Raw genomic sequence first — 22,090 nt, forward strand, 5'->3', positions numbered from 1 at the left:
AGCATGGAGCTCTGTGGGCAGCACGGTGGCTTGTAGAGTGTTTTTTTTCCCCTGTAACTTGCCAAAATGTGTCAAGCAAGGGTCTAATATACAGTGCAGGAGAGTAGTGATGTGTATACACGTCAATTCTGTTCACAGCATGTTTTGTTTTGACGTGTACAACCGTCAATACCGCTAGTGAGGTTAAGCCCTCTCGCCTTGAACAAAGGTTAGAGTGATTAGATAGCTCTGTTGCCTTGCAGCAATGCGTCTCTAGTTTAAAGCCAGGGCACTAATCTGCATGGTGTTTTGTATGTTTCTTCCCGTGTCTGCGTGGGCTTTCTCCGGGTACTCAGTTTTCCTCCCACATCCCCAAAACATATGTCACTCCCCACTTCCTATCTCCCCCCCCCCCCTAAAAAAACCCCCTGCCCTCATAGAGTCTACCTTGCCGTGGTGGGCGGGCCTACAATCCTACTGGCCAAAATGTTTTATTTTACCTTTGGCCTATTGGATTAACCAAAGGACTCTTTGTCAAAGAAGCATATAATAGAATAACTTCAAAGAAAACAATAAAGAGCACTCCCTGCAGTCTGGCGCAACTAGGACCAGATTTACCATGAAGGCACTGAGGCTCCATGCTCCTGCTGGTCACCAGTCAGTAAGTTTGGGGATTAAGCGTTGGAACCATGGAACAAGTGAGTATCAGTGATCACTGATGGTGGACGGCAATAAGCAGGCAGAGTGGATGCAAAATAAATGGTGCAGGCGTGTGACAGAGTGCAGCGCATCCGCTGAGTACGTGCTGCAGTCTGTTACTTGCGTAAAATCTGTAGCAGGTTGGGGACAATTAAAGCATTCCTCATTAGAAAGTCTGCCCATATTTATCATTCTAAAGGTGCCCATACGCTTATCGATTTTCCCAGCAGATTCAATCACTATTGGAGATGGATAAATCAACATGTTTGCCCGATTGTATTTTTTATTGATTTCAGGCTGCAATCGATTGAAACTATCAATTACTCCAGAAGGAAAGATTTCACTTGAAAACAGGTGGGTTGGTTGCACAGTGGTATCGATGGGTGATTCGCAGACGATTGACGGAGCTCCCCTGGTGCCCCCTATCTAAGGCAGTGCTTCCCTGCGCACCAGGCGAGCGTGTCGAACTGCCATAGACATCAATCAGCAGACGAGCACTAACACCTATAGGGACTATTTCTGGCAACAAAACTGATGTAAAAGTTGTTTAAAGGGTCCTAACACCTGGACAGATGCATGCCAGAGAGGGATACATCCAATATTTGCATGAAAAAAATATTTATTTTACGCAAAGGAGTCGTGTTCTAATCTCTAAAAGGCAGAAATCACATTACATTTCTAAATTTGTGAAATAAAGTGCTTTAAACTGTCCAGCGTGTAAACAGGTAGTTTAAGGGTTAGGCCCAGTTCACACTGACAGATGAAACACTACATTTACTGCTCTACAAACAACCGCAAAGAGCTTTAGTGATCACGTCAGTTGAGGAAAATTATTTGGTTTTTTTGGTCAAAAGAATATGGCATACGCAAGTTTGAAAAATTATGTTTTGGTGCACCCGCTGTAGCAGAGGCCAGACGAATTTGGCATGTACATGTTTGAAATATTATGCTTTGTTACAGCCACTGTAGTAGAGGCCAGAAGAATTTGGCATATACAGTGGGATGCAAACGTTTGGGCATCCTTGTTAATTGTCATGATTTTCCTGTATAAATCGTTGGTTGTTACAATAAAAAATGTCAGTTAAATATATCATATTTGAGACACACACAGTGATATTTGAGAAGTGAAATTAAGTTTATTGGATTTACAGAAAGTGTGCAATAATTGTTTAAACAAAATTAGGCAGGTGCATAAATTTGGGCACCACAAAAAATAAATTAAATCAATATTTAGTAGATCCTCCTTTTGAAGAAATTATAGCCTCTAAACGCTTCCTGTAGGTTCCAATGAGAGTCTAGATTCTGGTTGAAGGCATTTTGGACCATTCCTCTTTACAAAACATCTCTAGTTCATTCAGGTTTGATAGCTTCCGTGCATGGACAGTAGTGGTGCTCAGCAGAGCTCGAATTTTCGAGTAGCTAAAATATTCGAGCTCTTTTTCAGCTATTCGAGCTCGGTATTCGAGCTCCGAATAGCTGCAGGTATTCGAATGGGCTATTCGAGTAAACTCGAATAACTCATTCACTATTCGCGCTATTCGAGCAAACAGCGCTATTCGAGCTCGAATACCGAGCTCGAATAGCGTCATAGCCCAGATTGATGTCCTTAGAGCCAATCAGAGGGCTCCCAGGCCCTCTGACGGCAGCCAATCACTGAGGGGGACCCTGGCCAGCCCCTACCCTATAAATAGCGGCCGCCATGTTCGGTTTTTCCGTCCTTGCCTGACTTTGTACAGAGAGAGATCTGCTCCTTTGTGCTTTGGCTTAGCAAGAGCTTTATTGTGGTCAATCACCTAGCGTTTTTGCTCACATACACCTCCTATATACACCTATATTGTTGTTAGTTAGATAGACATTGTATTTTAGTTAGTAGCTTTTGTGTTACATAGAGAGAGACAGCTGCTGCAGGCTTACAGCTTTAGGCCTCAGGGCCTGCCTGTGTGGGCAGCTGTTCTCTCCTGTCCTCTGTTTATTTCTCATCTATACCAGTATTTCTGCTGTCCTTTACTACTGATTGATTGTATTTTGTATTGTAGTTATATACTGTAACTGTACTAGGACACTCACTGTCACTGTTCATAGGCTAGCTCCTGCGTGTGCGTGCACTCACTGTCTGTGTACACACACTCTATTTCCTTCTGATTACTACTTATTATTCTAACTGCTAGTTGTACTTCCTGACTGTTACTACTTACTTACTGTACTAGGGACACTCACTCAGTCACTGTTCATAGGCTAGCTCCTGCGCGTGTTTGCGCGTGCATGCACTCACTGTCTGTAGTGTACACACACTCTATTTCCTTGTGATTACTACTGATTATTGTAACTTCTAGTTGTACTTCCTGACTGTTACTACTTACTTACTGTACTAGGGACACTCACTCAGTCTCTGTTCATAGGCTAGCTCCTGCGCGTGTTTGCGCGTGCGTGCACTCACTGTCTGTAGTGTACACACACTCTATTTCCTTGTGATTACTACTTATTATTGTAACTTCTAGTTGTACTTCCTGACTGTTACTACTTACTTACTGTACTAGGGACACTCACTCAGTCTCTGTTCATAGGCTAGCTCCTGCGCGTGTTTGTGCGTGCGTGCACTCACTGTCTGTAGTGTACACACACTCTATTTCCTTGTGATTACTACTGATTATTGTAACTGCTAGTTGTACTTCCTGACTGTTACTACTTACTTACTGTACTTGACACTCACTCAGTCACCTCGCCCACCAACCCACTCCATTAAAGTACCCCACTTTTCACCCGCCCTTTTAAAAAACTTTTGTGTTTACGCCCAAAACATCGAAGATGTCTGGAAGTGGCAGCCAGCGCGGTTTAAGCAAGGGGAAGGGCAGCAAGGGAATCAGGAGGAGAGGGAGCAGCATTGTGGCAAGCCGCGGGCGCGGCCGCGCCACCATGCACGGTTCCGCAGCAGCAGCAGCAGCGTCAGTGGCTAACATTCCTCCTATAGCCACTGGCCGTGGACGCCTTGGGCGCCGCCCAGCAGGAGCATCTGCAACTCACGCTGCAGAGACACAGCAGCAGCAGCGTGTAGCACCTGCTCCGATTTTCCTCCAGCCGGGTCGGAAACGTCCCATTGAGGAAAAGGATGCAGACACTGTGGTGCAACTGATGACGGAGGATGAGCAGCCCGCCATCAGCTCTGCATCCGAGGCCTCCACCCTCACCACCACCACCACCACCCCTGTTCGCAGCAGCTGCCCAGCAGGGCCTGGGGAGGAGGCCAGTTCACCGTCAGTCGCCGACCTGTCACTCAGCAGTCTTTTTACCCCAGGCACCATCAGGGTATTGTCTGCTGTTGTTGGCGATTTTGAGGAGGAGATGCTGATGGGCACTTTGGGGAGGAGGGATTGGACAGCAAGACTGTGGCGGCAGTCAAGCAGCCCATCCATGCATCAGGAGAGGAGTTTGGGGGGTCATCATCCCAGCAGGACATGTTTCAGGAGGGGGAGGAGGATGATGACACGGTGACAGACAGAGACTGGGTGCCACCAGCTCCAGGGGATGTCGTCATCAGCAGCTCTGAGGAGGAGGAGGAGGATGCGCTTGTGGGCCTTGCAAGGAGGCGCATCATTGCAAGCATTGGCAGCAGTAGGAAGGTCCCACAGCCTGCTGGTGTCTCAGGCTCAGCAGCAGCAGCAGCAGCATCTGCCAGTACCACCACCAGCCGCACCCAAGCCCCCCCCCCAACCACCACAGGGAGACAGGCAGCAGCGGGTCCATGCCGTAGGGGGTTGTTTTTGTCACCAATCTGGCGATTTTTCACCATGCCCACAGTGTACAGCAAGTACGCCACTTGCAACCACTGTCAGCGGAAGTTGAGCAGAGGTGCAGACCCCTTAAAGTTCAGCACCAGCTCGCTCATCAACCACCTTGCTGCGAAACATTTCCACCAGCATGAGGAGTTCCAGAGGCTGAAGGCATCTGGTGCTGGCAGTGGCACCACACCCATCACTGCACAGCCTTCAGCAGCAGCAGCAGCAGCAACAGCAGCCACCCGCCCTCCTGCTCCTCCAGCAGCACCAGCAGGAGTGCGGAAACGCACTGCTCCTCCCCCCTCTGCAACTCCTGCCGCCGACACTGAGGCCTGTTCTGGCAGCCAGCCCTCAGTGGCCTCCTCTGCTGTGTCCGCTGATTCCCGTGCCAGCAAAAGGCCACGCCAGAGCCTTTTGAGCGAGTCCTTCCAGGGGGTGGTTAGGGCTCTGCCTCCCAGCAGCCGTCGCGTGCGGCAGCTGAACGGCTTGCTGGCACGGGCCATGTGCTCCCAACTCCTGCCATACACGCTTGTGCAGGAGGGGAGCGACATGCGTGCGCTGCTTGCTTGTGCAGCCCCAGACTGGCAGCTCCCCAGCAGACACTTCTTCGCCCGCAAGGCCATTCCTGCACTGCACCGCTTTGTGATGGCCAATGTGGAGCAAGGGCTGGAGCAAGCGGTTGGTGAAAGGGTCCATGTCACCATGGACTCCTGGAACAGCCGCTTCGGGACAGGCCGCTACCTGTCCTTCACTGTCCACTGGGTCAGCTTGGTGGAAGGGGGTGAGGATGGGAGAGCAGCAGCGGGCACAGCAGCAGCAGCAACACAGTGGGTGGTGCCACCCCGCAGGGTCAGGGGAACTGCAGCAGGTTCCTCCGATCCTCTGCCATCCTCCGGCACACATGGCCAAACCCCCCGCCTCAGCAGCAGCGTGAAGGCCCACCACTGCCAAGCGCTGCTGCACTTGGTCAGCCTTGGGAAGACCAAGCTGACGGCAACCCATGTGTTGGCCAAACTCCAGGAGCAGGAGAGGATTTGGCTGACCCTCAGAGGCCTCAGAGTGGGAGAGGTGGTGGCCGACAATGGGGCCAATCTGGTTGCCGCAATAGACAGGGGAAACCTGACCCACATCCCCTGTCTTGCCCACGTGCTGAACCTGGTGGTGCAGAAGTTCTTGCGCACCTACCAGGGGATGGGCGAACTGCTGGAAATGGCAAGGAACGTTGTGCGTCACTTCCGGCGCTCGGCTGCAGCCTGTGCGAGCCTGGAAGACGTGCAAAAGGAACTGGAGCTGCCACGCCATCGGCTGATCCTTGACGTTCCGACTCGCTGGAACTCCACCCTGGCGATGTTGGAGCGTCTGGTTGAACAGAAGCACGCTGTCAACCAGTACCTTGCCCTGGCCACTGTTTCCGCCGGTCAGAGAAGGGACAAGACCAGCAACATCCCGTCCATCGTCCCCGATGATGACTGGAGGCACATGCAGCAGGTGTGCTTAGTGCTGGCTCCCTTTCTGCAGGCCACTAACATGGTGAGCAGGGACCATGCTATGGTCTGCGAGTGGGTGCCCCTGGTTTGTCTGCTGAACAGGGCCCTCGATGCTTTGCTGGAACAGGGAGCGGCAGCCTTGGACCAGCAGGAGCGGCAAGCAGCTGCACAGTCCACCTCTGAGGGGGAGGAGGAGGAGGACTTGGTGGAGGTCCCTGACCTTGCTGCTGATGAGGGGGATCAGCACAGCGCAGCTGAGTTGGTGCGGGGGTGGAGAGACGATGAGGCGGCAGAGGAGGAGGATGAGGACAGCAGCACTGCCATTGATGTGCCAGCACACGTGGCCCGCCTCTTCCCAATGGCAGCGCACATGCTGGCGTGCCTGCGCAGGGACCCCAGAGTGATCCAGAAGAAGCAGAGGGAGGAGATCTGGATCAGCATGATGTTGGACCCACGCCTCAAGGGGAAGTTGAGCCAGTTCCTGCCGCCTGCAGGAGGAGACCCAGCGCAACAAATAAGGAGCTTGCAGCAGGCCCTTGTTGAGCGCTTGGAGGAAGCCTTCCCCCAGCCTTCCACCCCCACTGTCCAGCCAGCACAGAGGCAGCAGCAGGTGCCTGCATCCAGCAGCAAGCGCCCCACAGACCTGCTGTCTCTCAGCAACGAGCTCTACAGGACTGTAGAGGCTCCGGCAGCAGTGACTAGAGAGGAGGTGCATGCAGCAGCATCCTCCTCCGGTCACAGCCAGCGCCTGACCCGAATGGTGGCTGACTACATGGGGTCCAACAGCGGGCTTGACAGCAATGCCCCTGTTGATCCCATGGAGTATTGGGTCAAGCGCCTGGAGATCTGGAGCGAGCTGGCGCAGTACGCCCTGGAAGTGCTGTCCTGTCCCCCTTCCAGCGTGCTGTCCGAGCGCTGCTTCAGTGCAGCTGGTGGCGTGGTCACCGAGAAACGCTCACGTCTGTCTCACAAGTCTGTGGACAGACTGACGTTTCTCAAGATGAACCAGGCGTGGGTGGAAGGCGAGTTCCTGGCCCCTGTTGTCGGCGAGAGGGGGACATGAACTGAAGAACCATCGTTAATGTGCCTTACCACCCTTTACCACCTCCTGGCTCCTGCTCACTAAGCCAGCCTGGTTCACTTTGACTATTACGTCGCCTGCAGCCACACATTTTACACCTACAGTGGGCTGCTGTGTACTGCCCTTCTGCTGTCTGTCTGTGTTTCCCACTGTCAGGGTACACAGATTTACCTTCTGCTGCCACTCTGCCACCAGCTATTACGTCAAACAATAGCTATATAACTGTGTAATTTGTTTTACAAACAAAACCAAAAAACCATAAAAAAAAAAAAGGTTTAACTTTTCTGAGGTGCCCGGGTTGAAAACTGTGTTGTCCCAGTTGTGTATTGGACACAATGTGGGCTGCACGACCGCTGTCTGGGACCTCCTGTTGTGTTTATTTATGCCCTGGTATCACCGCTAGGTACCAGGGCTATTATGTTACGCTGCCTGCCTGCTGCCACACTCACAATACTCCTCCATTCCTCCTGCTGCTGCTGCTGTCTGTCTGTGTTTCCCACTGCCAGGGTACACAGAATTACCTTCTGCTGCCACTCTGCCACCAGCTATTACGTCAAACAATAGCTGCTCACATAATTACTCCTCCATTCCTCCTGCTGCTGCTGCTGTCTGTCTGTGTTTCCCAACGCCAGGGTACACAGATTTACCTTCTGCTGCCACTATGCCACCAGCTATTACGTCAAACAATAGCTATATATCTGTGTAATTTGTTTTACAAACAAAACCAAAAAAACATTAAAAAAAAAGGTTTAATCTTTCTGAGGTGTCCGGGTTGAAAACTGTGTTGTCCCAGTTGTGTATTGGACACAATGTGGGCTGCACGACCGCTGTCTGGGACCTCCTGTTGTGTTTATTTACGCCCTGGTATCACCGCTAGGTACCAGGGCTATTATGTCACGCTGCCTGCCTCATTGACTGCCTGCTGCCACACACTCATCCTCCTCCTCTTGCTGCTGAATTTACCTCCTGCTGTCTGTGTGTTTCCACTGCCAGGGAGCACATACAATGGCGCTTCCAACATGCGTGCGCCACCAGCTATTTGTTACGCTCAAAAATAGCTGCATTTCTTTAAAAAAACAAAAAAATTATATATACTTTTTATTAATACTGTGTGATATTATTTTTAGAGGTGTCCGGGTTGAAAACTGTGTTGTCCCAGTTGTGTATTGGACATGATGTGGGCTTCACGACCGCTGTCTGGAACCTCATGCTGTGTATTTACGGCCTGGTACCACCGCTAGGTACCACACAGCCTATTATGTCTCGCTGCCTGCCTCATTGACTGCCTGCTGCCACACAATCATCCGCCTCCTCCTGCTGCTGCTGCTGAATTTACCTCCTGCTGTCTGTGTGTTTCCACTGCCAGGTAGCACATACAATGGTGCTTCCAACATGCGTGCGCCACCAGCTATTTATTACGCTCAAAAATAGCTGCATTTCTTTAAAAAAAAATATAAAAGAGAAATAAGTGAAGAAGAAGAAGACGATATAGAAAAAGAAGGAGAAGAAGAAGAAGAAGAAGAAGGAGAAGAAGATGAAGAAGAAGAAGATGAAGAAGATGAAGAAGAAGAAGATGAAGAAGATGAAGAAGAAGAAGATGAAGAAGATGAAGAAGATGTAGAAGAAGAAGATGAAGAAGATGAAGATGAAGAAGATGAAGAAGATGAAGAAGATGAAGAAGAAGAAGATGAAGAAGATGAAGAAGAAGAAGATGAAGAAGATGAAGAAGACGAAAAAGAAGATGAAGATGAAGAAGAAGAAGATGAAGAAGATGAAGAAGAAGATGAAGAAGAAGATGATGATGAAGAAGATGATGAAGAAGAAGAAGATGAAGAAGAAGATGATGATGAAGAAGATGAAGAAGAAGAAGATGAAGAAGAAGAAGAAGAAGAAGAAGAAGAAGAAGAAGAAGAAGAAGAAGAAGAAGAAGAAGACAATATAGAAGAAGAAGAAGAAGATATAGAAGAAGAAGATATAGAAGAAGAAGATATAGAAGAAGAAGATATAGAAGAAGAAGAAGAAGATATAGAAGATAAAAAAGAAGAAGAAGAAGAAGAAGAAGAAGAAGTATATACAGTACTGAACAAAATTCTGGACACAACTTCTCTTTCCACCTTTTTTTTTTAAAGGAACATCCCCACATAATCACTTGCTGTTGTTACTTGGAAAAAAAGATGTTTCTTGCATCATTCACCCTCAAAACAAGTGTTGGAAGCTATTTAAGGCCAATTCGAATAGTCAGCTCGAATAATGAGCTCGAATACCGACTCGAATAGTGAGCTCGAAGTCCGAGGTCGAATCGAATAGTAAAAAATATTCGACTCGAATATTCGACTGAATTCGAATAATTTACTATTCGAATTCGACCAAACTCGAATAATAAAAAGGGGTATCCGAGCATCACTGATGGACAGCTCTCTTTAACTCACACCACAAATCTTCAATTATCTTCAGGTCTGGGGACTGAGATGGCCATTCCAGAATGTTGTACTTGTTCCTTTGCATGAATGCCTTAGTGGATTTTGAGCAATGTTTTGAGTCGTTGTCTGGTTGAAAGATCCAGCCCCGGCGCAGCTTCAGCTTTGCCACTGATTCCTGGATATTGGTCTCCAGAATCTGCTGATAATGAGTGGAATCCAAGCGTCCCTCAACTTTGACAAGATTCCCAGTCCATGCACTGGCCACACAGCCCCACAGCATGATGGAACCACCACCATATTTTACTGTAGGTAGCAAGGGTTTTCTTTGTAATGCTGTATTGTTTTTCTTCCATGCATAAACGCCCCTTGTTATGCCCAAATAACTAAATTTTAGTGTCATCAGTCCACAGTACCTTATTCCAAAATGAAGCTGGCATGACCAAATGTGCTTTAGCATACCTCAAACAGCTCTGTTTGTGATGTGGGCAGAGAAAAGGCTTCCTCTGCATAACTCTCACATACAGAATCTCCTTGTGTGAAGTGCGCCGAATGGTTGAACTATGCACAGTGACTCGATCTGCAGCAAGATGATATTGTAGGTCTTTGGTGCTGGTCTGTGGGTTGACTTTGACTGTTCTCACCATTTGTCACTTCTGTTTATCCGAGATTTTTCTTAACCTCCCTGGCGGTAAGCCCGTACTGAGCACGGGCTATGCCGCCGGGAGGCACCGCTCAGGCCCCGCTGTGCCGATTTGCATAATTTTTTTTTTGCTGCACGCAGCTAGCACTTTGCTAGCTGCGTGCAGTGCCCGATCGCCGCCGCTATACGCGTCGCCGCAGCCGCCCCCCCCCCCCCAGACCCCGTGCGCTGCCTGGCCAATCAGTGCCAGGCAGCGCCATGGGGTGGATCGGAGTCCCCTTTGACGTCACGACGTCGATGACGTCGGTGACGTCATCCCGCCCCGTCGCCATGGCGACGGGGGAAGCCCTCCAGGAGATCCCGTTCTTTGAACGGGATCTCCTGATCTCCGATCGCCGGCGGCGATCGGAGGGGCTGGGGGGATGCCGCTGAGCAGCGGCTATCATGTAGCGAGACCTCGTCTCGCTACATGAAAAATTTTTTTTTTAAAAAAAAACGTATTTGCTGCCCCCTGGCGGATTTTGCCAAACCGCCAGGAGGGTTAATCTGCCACTTCGAGCCTTAACTTGAACTGAGCCTGTGGTTTTCCATTTCCTCAATGTGTTTCTAACTGTGGAAACAAACAGCTGAAATCTCTGAGACAGCTTTCTGTATCCTTCCCCTAAACCATGATGGTGAACAATCAATGTCTTCAGGTCTTTTGAGAGTTGGTTTGAGCCCCCCATGTTGCTGCTCTTCAGAGAAAATTAAAAAAGAGGAGGGAAACTTACAATTGACCCCCTTAAATACGCTTTCTCATAATTGGATTCACCTGTGTATGTAGGTCAGGGGTCACTTTGAGCCAATTTGAGTTCCAATAATTAGTTCTAAAGGTTTTGGAATCAATAAAATGCACCTGCCTAATTTTATTTAAATAATTATTGATCACTTTCTGTAAATCCAATAAGCTTCATTTTACTTCTCAAATATCACTGTGTGTGTCTCCTATATGATATATTTGACTGTCATTTTTTATCGTAACAACTAACAATTTATACAGGAAAATCATGAAAATTAACAAGGTGGCCCAAACGTTCGCATCCCACTGTACATGTTTGAAAAACTTTGCTGTGTTGCAGCCACTGTAGCAAAGGCCTTTACAATTTGACATATACATGCCATGCATACATACATTTTTTTGAAAAAAAGGCCCTGCCAGTGAATATGAACTATACTGGGGGCACCTATGCCTGGCTATCTATACTGCGGGCACCTATAGCTGGCTACATGTACTGGGGGTACATGTGCCTGGCTACCTATACTGGGGGAACCTACGCCTAGCTATCTATACTGGGGGTACATGTGCCTGGCTACCTATACTGAGGGCACCTATGCCTCGCTGCCTATACTCAGGGCACCTATGCCTAGCTATCTATACTGGAGCACCTATGCCTTGCTACCTATACTGGGGCCACCTATGCCTGGATACCTATACTAGGGGCACCTATAGCTGGCTAACCTATACCCATTCAACGTTTTTGCAGGGGGGCCCAGTGATTTCTAGTTATGCCCTTGGGTGACTGATCTTGAATCCCAGAATCAAAAATCTAGCATAGGCTTATTTTGTAGAGCACTCCAAACCTGAAATTCGCTAGTGTGAAAAATCTACAGGTGACATCTTCCTACTTTATCTTCAAGTCCACTTTAACTGAAATTGCATCTGAATTAAGTGCAGTGGCCAATTCCCTCCTTCCTGAAAGAAAAAAAATGTTATCATGTAAAATTCTTAAAGTAAATCAGAGCTGTAAAAAAAAGAAGATTTAATACTCACCCGCAGCTACCTCCTGCAGCTTAAACCCATCCCACGCCATCCTCCCGTGGTCTGCTGCTCAGCCATGATAAGCCTCGGTAACTGGCTCAGTCGCATCAGTCCGGGTCTACTGCGCATACTGGGGCTGATTGCGGCTGAACGGCAGACCGCCGGAGGACGGCGTGGGACGGGTTTATGCTGCAGGAGGAAGCTGCAGGTGAGTATCCAATCTTCTATCTTTACAGCTCTGGTACACTTAACGACTGCCTAACGCCGATAGGCGGAGGGAGGGAAAGAGAGGGAGGCATAAAATTACTGCGGAGGGGGGCTTTGAGGAGCCCCCCCCGCTAAAGCAAAATAGCCGGCGGCGATCAGACCCCCCCCCCAGCAGGACATCCCCCTAGTGGGGAAAAAGGGGGGGCGGGAATCTGGTCGCCCTGGTTCAATCCTGATCTGTGCTGCGGGCTGGAGAGCCCACTCAGCATAGATCAATCAATAATCCCGTGGTCCTTAAGTGGTTAAGTCCAGTTAACTTATTTACTGTATTTAGGAATAGAAATGAAAAAAGAGTAGTTCTGGATCTGTGCTAAATTAAAATGATATGAAAGGAAAATAAAATGACATTAGTCTGAAAAAAAAGACAATGATGTCTTTTGTAATGCATAATGTAATGAGAAGTACACTTGTGTACATGGTAATGATATACTTTGATTGCAGTCATTTCAGCATTAATGCTTAGGTTAGCTCTCAGTACCAGCAGAAGCAGTTTCCTGTGGTTGTCAATCAATAGAGGAAATACATTTCTTATTAGAGAGTTCGTAGTAGTTATGAAGTCTCAGCACTGCAAAACAAGTAATGGAAGACGCATTTTGAAGTTGTTATTAGGTTATTGTAATTCCGGACTATGCTAAAAAGGCTAAGCATTGCTGCATTACTGTTTATGCTGACATAAGTTTACAGTGTTGATTTACAGGAACTGTCTAAAGTTGTTTCTATTTTATGTCATATATTCGGCTGCAGATACAGTTCCCGGTAGAGAGAGGGGCAGACCTATGTTCATATTTACAGCCAGGGGTTTGACAGAAGTTATTGACCGTTTTATCTCTGTTAGGCTGGATCCACACTATAAGCTCTTTTCTGAGCACTTGCTAAACCCTTGTGATTGCTGAGCGCTTTCTGAGCGATTTTTAAAAATCACTCCCATTCACTTTCATTAAAATAGCAGTAAAAATCACATAAAAATTGACGCGATGGCGCAATTGCATACGCATCGATTTTTACGTGATTTTTACTGCAATTTTAATGAAAGTGAATGGGAGTGATTTTTAAAAAGCGCTCAGAAAGTGCTCAGCAATCACAAGCGCTCAGCAAGCACTCAGAAAAGTGCTTATAGTGTGGATCCACCCTAAAATAAATACCAGGGCCGAATAAAGCTAGAGAAACGTGGGGAGCAGGCATATACTGTCACCTATCCTGATGCCCACTGCTCCCCCCATTCTCCTCTCTGCCCCCTTTATCTTACCTAAAAGCCCCCCGGGATCGTCTTCCAGGTCACTGGAGTCGGGCTTTACTGCGCAGACAAAAACAAAGGAGTGACCGCCACTCAAAGAACTATAAAATTACAAATTTTATTGATCAATAACTCCTTCAAAACACCAGCTAAATATTCAACCCCATACCTCCCCCCCAATAATTAAAAAACTGCATTGGCTATCCTAACAGGAGCGCTCCCAATCACACACTCAGCAACAGTTACACCACATGCATGCAATCCAGATCGGCCGATCTCTTAAACTGAACTCATGTGGAAACCGTGAGACTGCGTCTGGTTGTCCACTGCGCTGGGCTCAAAACCAACTTGCCTAGTTCTTTGTATCCTCAAAGAGTCACGGAATCTGCCGTATACAACTTAACTCATAGACCATAATCCATAATTTCCATGCTGCCTAAGAGCCGGAATCCGCCTTAGTGTGATCCAGCAGCTGTAACTCCGCAACAGCTAAACCTGGCCCCAGTGTAACAGTCACTTGTAGCAACAGATTCCTCTTCTGGCAGCCACTCTATGATAATATAAGCTTTTACCTTTTCTTCAGAGTGTAAAGTATCTTACAGCTCTATAGCGGCGTCCCGCGACACCAGGTACCCGGTCAGTGCGGCCCAGTCATGGACACCAAACTTCCAGCGTGTGTGTGATAGAGGAGCGTCCCGTCAGCCATTCGCAGCTTACCACGCCCACATACGCGTTACGCCCACATCACGTGGGCTTCTTCAGTGTGATGACGCTGTGGTTGACGACTCACCCCCTCCTTTTGTGTCACCACCCCTCCCTCTAGACTGTAATCCTTTGGCAGGGCCCTCTCCCCTTGTGTATCATACTTGACTGAGTGCACTTTACCCAGAATTTGGAACTGGTAATTTTTTACCACTACCATTCCAGTTTATGATCTGGCATTGTACTATTATCTGCATTGTGTTGTGTATCTTATTGCTATTACCTGTATTGTTGTATCTATGGTCTGTTACCTGTATTGTTCTGTCACCCCTGTTATCATTGTCTGTAATCCTATTTATTGTACAGCGCTGCGTAATATGTTGGCGCTATATAAATCTAATAAATAATAATAATAATAATAATTATCTTGGGTGTCCCCCCCTCCCCCCCGAGACACTCATATAGCCGGCAGTCATTGCTTCATTGTGATACGCAAGCCCCTTCACCGCGGCATGGTGAAGATCATGAAGGGGAATTGGCACATGTACATGCCTTTTGTTTTGTTGTTGCAGCTTCAGTGCAGCCAGAAAAATTAGGCAGGCATGTACTCGCACCAGAAAAATTAGTATAGCGGCCGCTGCTAGCGGCAGCCTTAAAAATTCAAGAATCTGCCTGAAGTCCTGGACCCTGTTGGTGATGGCAGAGAAGGCAGTCAAGCGGCCTGCGGGCAGAGGTGCTATGTGTGGAGCGACTTAGTTTTGGGGTAGGCAGTCACACGGCATGCAGGCAGAGATGCTGTGTGTGGGGACTGACTTAGTCTTTGGGTGGGCAGTAGCCCTCCGGGATCCATGCCTCATTCATTTTGATAAAGGTGAGGTACTGAACACTTTTGTGACTTAGGCGACTTCTCTTCTCAGTGACAATGCCTCCAGCTACGCTGAAGATCCTTTCTGACAGGACAATTGAGGCAGGGCAAGAAAGAAGTTGGATGGCAAATTGGGACAGCTCTGACCACAGGTCAAGCCTGCGCACCCAGTAGTCCAAGGGTTCTTCACTGCTCTCAGTGTCTACATCCACACTTAAGGCCAGGTAGTTGGCTACCTGCCGGTCCAGGCGTTGGTGGGAGGGTGGATCCGGAAGGGCGAGGCATTGGACTAAAGAATGTTTGCATGTCCGACATCACCATGAGATCGCTGAAGCGTCCTGTCCTTGCCTGCATCAACATGGGAGAAGGATTACTGGCAGTGGTACCTTTATTGCGCTGTGCTGTGACATCACCCTTAAACGCATTGTAAAACTTAGTTGCCAGCTTGTTCTGCAAGTGCTGCATCCTTTCTGCCTTCTGGTGATTTGGAAACATCACTGCCACTTTGTGCCTATACCGAGGGTCTAGTAGCGTGGCCACCCAGTACAGCTCATTCCCCTTGAGTTTTTTTATGCGGGGGTCCCTCAACAGGCTGGACAGCATGAAAGACACCATCTGCACAAAGTTGGATCCAGACATACTGTCCATCTTCCCTTGCTCTTCCTCAGTGACATCAGGTAAGTCCTCCTCCTCCCCCCAGACACGAACAATACCACGGGAACGTCGAGCAGCACAAACCCCCTGCGACGCCTGCTGCAGTTGTTCTTCTGCAGGCGCCTCCTCCTCCTCCAAAGAAACACCTTCCTCATCATCTGAGTCTGACTCCTCTTCCCCACATGACTTTTCCTCCTCCTCCCCCCTCTGTGCTGCTGCAGGTGTTGAGGAAACATCTGGTTCTGACGAGAATTGATCCCTCAACACTTCCTCCTGTAATTGTTCCTCTTCACGCTCCTCTACAGCTTGATCCACCACTCTACGCACGGCACGCTCCAGGAAGTAAGCGTACGGGATCAAGTCGCTGATGGTACCTTCACTGCGATTCACCAGGTTGGTCACCTCCTCAAATGGCCGCATGAGCCTGCATGCATTTTGCATGAGTGTCCAGTTGTTGAGCCAGAACATCCCCATCTCCCCAGAGTGTGTCCTTCTACTGTAATTGTAGAGGTACTGGGTGACGGCTTTCTCCTGTTCTAGCAGGCGAGAGAACATAAGGAGGGTCGAATTCCAGCGAGTCGGGCTATCGCAAATCAGGCGTCTCACTGGCAACTTGTTTCTCCGCTGAATCTCGGCAAAGTGTGCCATGGCCGTGTAAGACCGCCTGAAATGCCCACACACCTTCCTAGCCTGCTTCAGGACGTCCTCTAAGCCTGAGTACTTTGACACAAATCTTTGAATGACTAGATTCAGCACATGTGCCATGCCATGTACATACCTGCCTAATTGTTCTGGCTGCACTGCAGCTGCCACTACAAAACAAAAGGCATGTACATGTGCCAATTCCCCTTCGTGATCATTACTTTGCCTTTTGAAGGGGCTTGCATATCACAATGAAGCAATGACCGACGGCACTATGAGTGTGTCGGGACACGCCCACCCAAGACAATAAGGTGGTTGCCTCATTGTGGGCAGACCAAATTTGATCAGCTGGACAGTCACTATTGTTCTATTATTGAGCTACCGCAGCCTGGCAACCATATGGGCTTGAAAACCGCCACGGCCTGCACTCTCGCGCACCAGTCCAGCACGGCCGTTACTACACAAACAGCTGTTTGCGGTGCGTTACACAGTGAGTTTGGTGTGTCAGTGTGAAGCAGTACTCTAATTACACTCCCTGATTGATGTATACACATGCAAGATGTTTTAAAGCACTTTAGGCCTGCAATTTAGCATTCAATGTGATTTCTGCCCTTAAAACGCTGCTTTGGGTCAAATCCAGATTTTTCCCCGGACTTTTGGCGTCTATCCCACTCATCCATGCAAAAACTCAGGTGTTAGACCCCTTGAAACATCTTTTCCATCACTTTTGTGGCCAGCATAAGTGTTACTAGTTTTTAAAGTTCGCCTCCCCATTGAAGTCTATTGTGATTCGCAGAAGTTCGCGCGACCCGAACTTTTGCGGAAGTTCATGTTTGCGGTTCGCGTGAAAATCGGAGGTTCGGCCCATCTCTAGCCATGATACTGGAGACTGAGTGAGCAATGCCATGCACCAGGATCAGGGCCGGATTACTGACCAGGCAACAAAAGCAGTCGCTTGGGGCCCCCATTCAGAGTCAAAGGGGCCCCATCAGCTCATAAATCAGCCATCGCCATCCTGTCAGTGGTGGCTGGATGGTATAATGGTTAAAGGGACTCTGAGCAGTGCAGTAACTATGGAAAGATGCATATCATTTTAAAGCTCTCTTTCTCTTCTTTCCAATGATATATAAACTGCTGCCCTATGCCTTTTAGTTTTTGCTATTTTCGCTCGCGATCAAAAAAGAGAGCTTCAAAATGATATGCATCTTTCCATAGTTACATTGTATTACACAGGACGACTTTTCTCCAAAGTCGGCTGCTCGATTCAGCACAATACAATGAAATATAAGGAGCCCAGGGGGATATAATTACAAACATCATGCTGGTAGGTGTGAGGATGTAATTAATTAGTTGTGGGTATGCTTAAAGGCATACCCACAGGCACTGCTCGGAGTCCCTTTAAGGGCTCTGCCTCTGACACCGGAGACCAGGGTTCGAATCTCGGCTCTGCCTGTTCAGTAAGCTAGCACCTATTCAGTAGGAGACCTTAGCCAAGTCTTTCTAACACTGCTACTGCCTATATGGCGCGTCCTAGTGGCTGCAGCTCTGGCGCTTTGGGTCTGCCATGAGAAAAGTGCGATATAAATGTTATTTGTCTTGTCTTGTCAAATGATGCCGTGCGCTGCTGATTGTCTTCAGAGCCAGGCTCTCCTCCTAGGTCCCCCTCCTGCTACTGTGCGCTCTGCTGCTGCCCACTCCTCCCTCCCTTCCCACAGAGAACCACAGCTGCAGCAAGAATGATAGCAGTAGATGGCAAACGCTCACTCACCTATCCATGATCCAAGCGATAGAGATCTCGTCATCTGAAACCCATCTGTCTCTTCTACAGTGCAGCCGCTCGCTCTGAACTTCCTGATTCTCAGATCAGACAGGAAGTAGGAAGTAGTAATAGTAGTAGTAACAGAGCAGCAGCACTCTAGAGGAGACAGATGGGCTCCGGATGACGGGACCTCTATTGCTTGGATCGCAATAGGTGAATGTGAGTCATATGGTGCTGTCATTCTCTCCCGCTGCGGCTGCCTTTTCAGCTGGACTATCGTATTCACTGGGATGGAGGCTGCATGGTGGCTGTCTAGTTTGGGAGGAAATCGGTTGTTCGGTGGTGGGGGTGGTTATGTAATTCTGTCTGGGGAACGGCTTCCGGTTTGGCGGTTTCCAGAGCTTTCTGCTATTGCCAGGCTGGAGATGCAGGGGGAAAGTGCTGCTGCTGTGATATCTGGCGCCCTCTTCATTGGGGTGCCCCAGCCCCTGAGTGCAAATGTCCCAGCCTTTCATCTCTCACTCTGCATTTTGCCGCTGCTATTCCCTGCATTGTGCACCCACAAATGGACAGCGGGCTGTTGCCCATAGCAACCAGTAGCTCGGCTGCCCCGGTGTGTGCGGCATGTTGCTGTACAGCTGCATCTTCTGATTCTATTACGACATGATGGGGGGGGCCCAAATCAGTTACTTTGCTTAGGGCCCCATTTAGCCTTAATCCGGCTCTGACCAGGATACTTAATGACCACTACCATAGTACAGGAGATTGTGACAAAGGCAATGGCCACCATCGGGAAAATAACTTATTATCACCAGGCCCCCAGCAAAATTAAGGATTCCTCCGCTCAGCCCAAGTTACCAGTATTAACCACTTGCCGACCGCCCACTGCATAGGGGCGGCCGGACAGTGGATCCCGCAAGGACCGCCGCATGCACAGAGGCGGCGGTCCTTGTACGGGCATGGGCGGAGCAATCATCCGTGACGCGATTCTCCGCCGGGGATCGATGGCCGGGGATTTAGCCTCCAGCTCGCCGGCCACTTAGCAGCGCCGGCGGGCGGAAGAATACACATATCCGCCGATCATTGCGTATAATATGCTTTGTAATGTATACAAAGCCTTATACAGGCTGCCTCCTGTCCTGGTGGTCTCAGTGTCCGAGGGACCACCAGGGCAGGCTGCAGCCACCCTAGTCTGCACCTAAGCACACTGATTTCCCCCCCCCTGCCCCCTGATTGCCTACAGCACCCCTCAGACCCCCCCTGCCCACCCCCCAGACCCCTGTTTGCACCCAATCACTCCCCTAATCACCCATCAATCACTCCCTGTCACTATCTGTCGACACTATTTTTTTTTATTCCCTAAACTGCCCCCTGCTCCCTCCTGATCACCCCCCACCCCTCAGATTCTCCCCAGACCCCCCCCCCCCTGTGTACTGTATTCCTCTATCCCCCCTGTAATAACCCACTGATCACCTGTCAATCACCTGTCAATCACCCCCTGTCACTGCCACCCATTAATCAATCAGCCCCTAACCTGCCCCTTGCGGGCAATCTGATCACCCACCCACACCAATAGATCGCCCGCAGATCCGATGTCAGATCACCTCCCAAGTGCAGTGTTTACATCTGTTCTCTTCCCTAAACACCCACTAATTACCCATCAATCACCCCCTATCACCACCTGTCACTGTTACCCATCAGTTCAGACCCTAATCTGCCCCTTGCGGGCACCCAATCACCTGCCTACACGCTCAGATTGCCCTCAGACCCCCCCCCCCCTTATCAATTTGCCAGTGCATTACTTACATCTGTTCTTCCCTGTAATAACCCACTGATCACCTGTCAATCACTTATCAATCACCTGTCAATCACCCCCTGTCACTGCCACCCATCAATCACCCCCTGTCACTGCCACCCATCAATCAGCCCCTAACCTGCCCCTTGCGGGCAATCTGATCACCCACCCACACCAATAGATCGCCCGCAGATCCGACGTCAGATCACCTTCCAAGTGCAGTGTTTACATCTGTTCTCTACCCTAAACACCCGCTAATTACCCATCAATCACCCATCAATCACCCCCTATCACCACCTGTCACTGTTACCCATCAGATCAGACCCTAATCTGCCCCTTGCGGGCACCCAATCACCCGCCTACATGCTCAGATTGCCCTCAGACCCCCCCTTATCAATTTGCCAGTGCATTATTTACAACTGTTCTTCCCTGTAATAACCCACTGATCACCTGTCAATCACCTATCAATCACCCATCAATCACCCCCTGTCACTGCCACCCATCAATTAGCCCCTAACCTGCCCCTTGCGGGCAATCTGATCACCCACCCACACCAATAGATCGCCCGCAGATCCGACGTCAGATCACCTCCCAAGTGCAGTGTTTACATCTGTTCTCTACCCTAAACACCCACTAATTACCCATCAATCACCCATCAATCACCCCCTATCACCATCTGTCACTGTTACCCATCAGATCAGACCCTAATCTGCCCCTTGCGGGCACCCAATCACCCGCCTACGCGCTCAGATTGCCCTCAGACCCCCCCTTATCAATTCACCAGTGCATTATTTACATCTGTTCTTCCCTGTAATAACCCACTGATCACCTGTCAATCACCTGTCAATCACCTATCAATCACCCATCAATCACCCCCTGTCACTGCCACCCATCAATCACCCCCTGTCACTGCCACCCATCAATCAGCCCCTAACCTGCCCCTTGCGGGCAATCTGATCACCCACCCACACCAATAGATCGCCCGCAGATCCGACGTCAGTTTACCTCCTAAGTGCATTGTTTACATCTGTTCTCTACCCTAAACACCCACTAATTACCCATCAATCACCCCCTGTCACTGCTACCTATCAGATTAGACCCCTATCTGCCCCTAGGGCACTCAATCACCCGCCCACACCCTCAGAACGCCCTCAGACCCCAGCCCTGATCACCTCGCCAGTGCATTGCTTGCATCTATTCCCCCCTCTAATCACACCTTGAGACACCCATCAATTACCTCCTGTCACCCCCTAGCACACCTACCCATCAGATCAGGCCCTAATTGCCCCGTGTGGGCTCCTGATCACTTGGCCAAACCCTCAGATCCCCCTCAGACCCCCTTCCGATCACCTCCCCAGTGCATTGATTGCATCTATTTTCCCCTCTAACCACCCCCTGAGACACCCATCAATCACCTCCTGTCACCCCCCTAGCACTCCTATCCATCAGATCAGGCCCGATACAACCTGTCATCTAAAAGGCCACCCTGCTTATGACCGGTTCCACAAAATTCGCCCCCTCATAGACCACCTGTCATCAAAATTTGCAGATGCTTATACCCCTGAACAGTCATTTTGAGACATTTGGTTTCCAGACTACTCACAGTTTTGGGCCCGTAAAATGCCAGGGCGGTATAGGAACCCCACAAGTGACCCCATTTTAGAAAAAAGACACCCCAAGGTATTCTGTTAGGTGTATGACGAGTTCATAGAAGATTTTATTTTTTGTCAAAAGTTAGCGGAAATTGATTTGTATTGTTTTTTTCACAAAGTGTCATTTTTCACTAACTTGTGACAAAAAATAAAATCTTCTATGAACTCACCATACACCTAACGGAATACCTTGGGGTGTCTTCTTTATAAAATGGGGTCACTTGTGGGGTTCCTATACTGCCCTGGCATTTTAGGGGCCCTAAACCGTGAGGAATAGTCTAGAAAACAAATGCCTCAAAATGACCTGTGAATAGGACGTTGGGCCCCTTAGCGCACCTAGGCTGCAAAAAAGTGTCACAGGAGTAGTCTTGAAACAAAAATGACCTGTGAAATCCTAAAGGTGCTCATTGGACTTTGGGCCCCTTAGCGCAGTTAGGGTGCAAAAAAGTTAGGGTGCAAAAAAGTGTGGTATCGCCGTACTCAGGAGAAGTAGTATAATGTGTTTTGGGGTGTATTTTTACACATACCCATGCTGAGTGGGAGAAATGTCTCTGTAAATGGACAATTGTGTGTAAAAAAAATCAAACAATTGTCATTTACAGAGATATTTCTCCCACCCAGCATCTGTATGTGTAAAAATACA

The sequence above is a fragment of the Hyperolius riggenbachi genome, chromosome 6, assembly GCF_040937935.1.
Source record: "Hyperolius riggenbachi isolate aHypRig1 chromosome 6, aHypRig1.pri, whole genome shotgun sequence".
NCBI lineage: Eukaryota > Metazoa > Chordata > Amphibia > Anura > Hyperoliidae > Hyperolius > Hyperolius riggenbachi.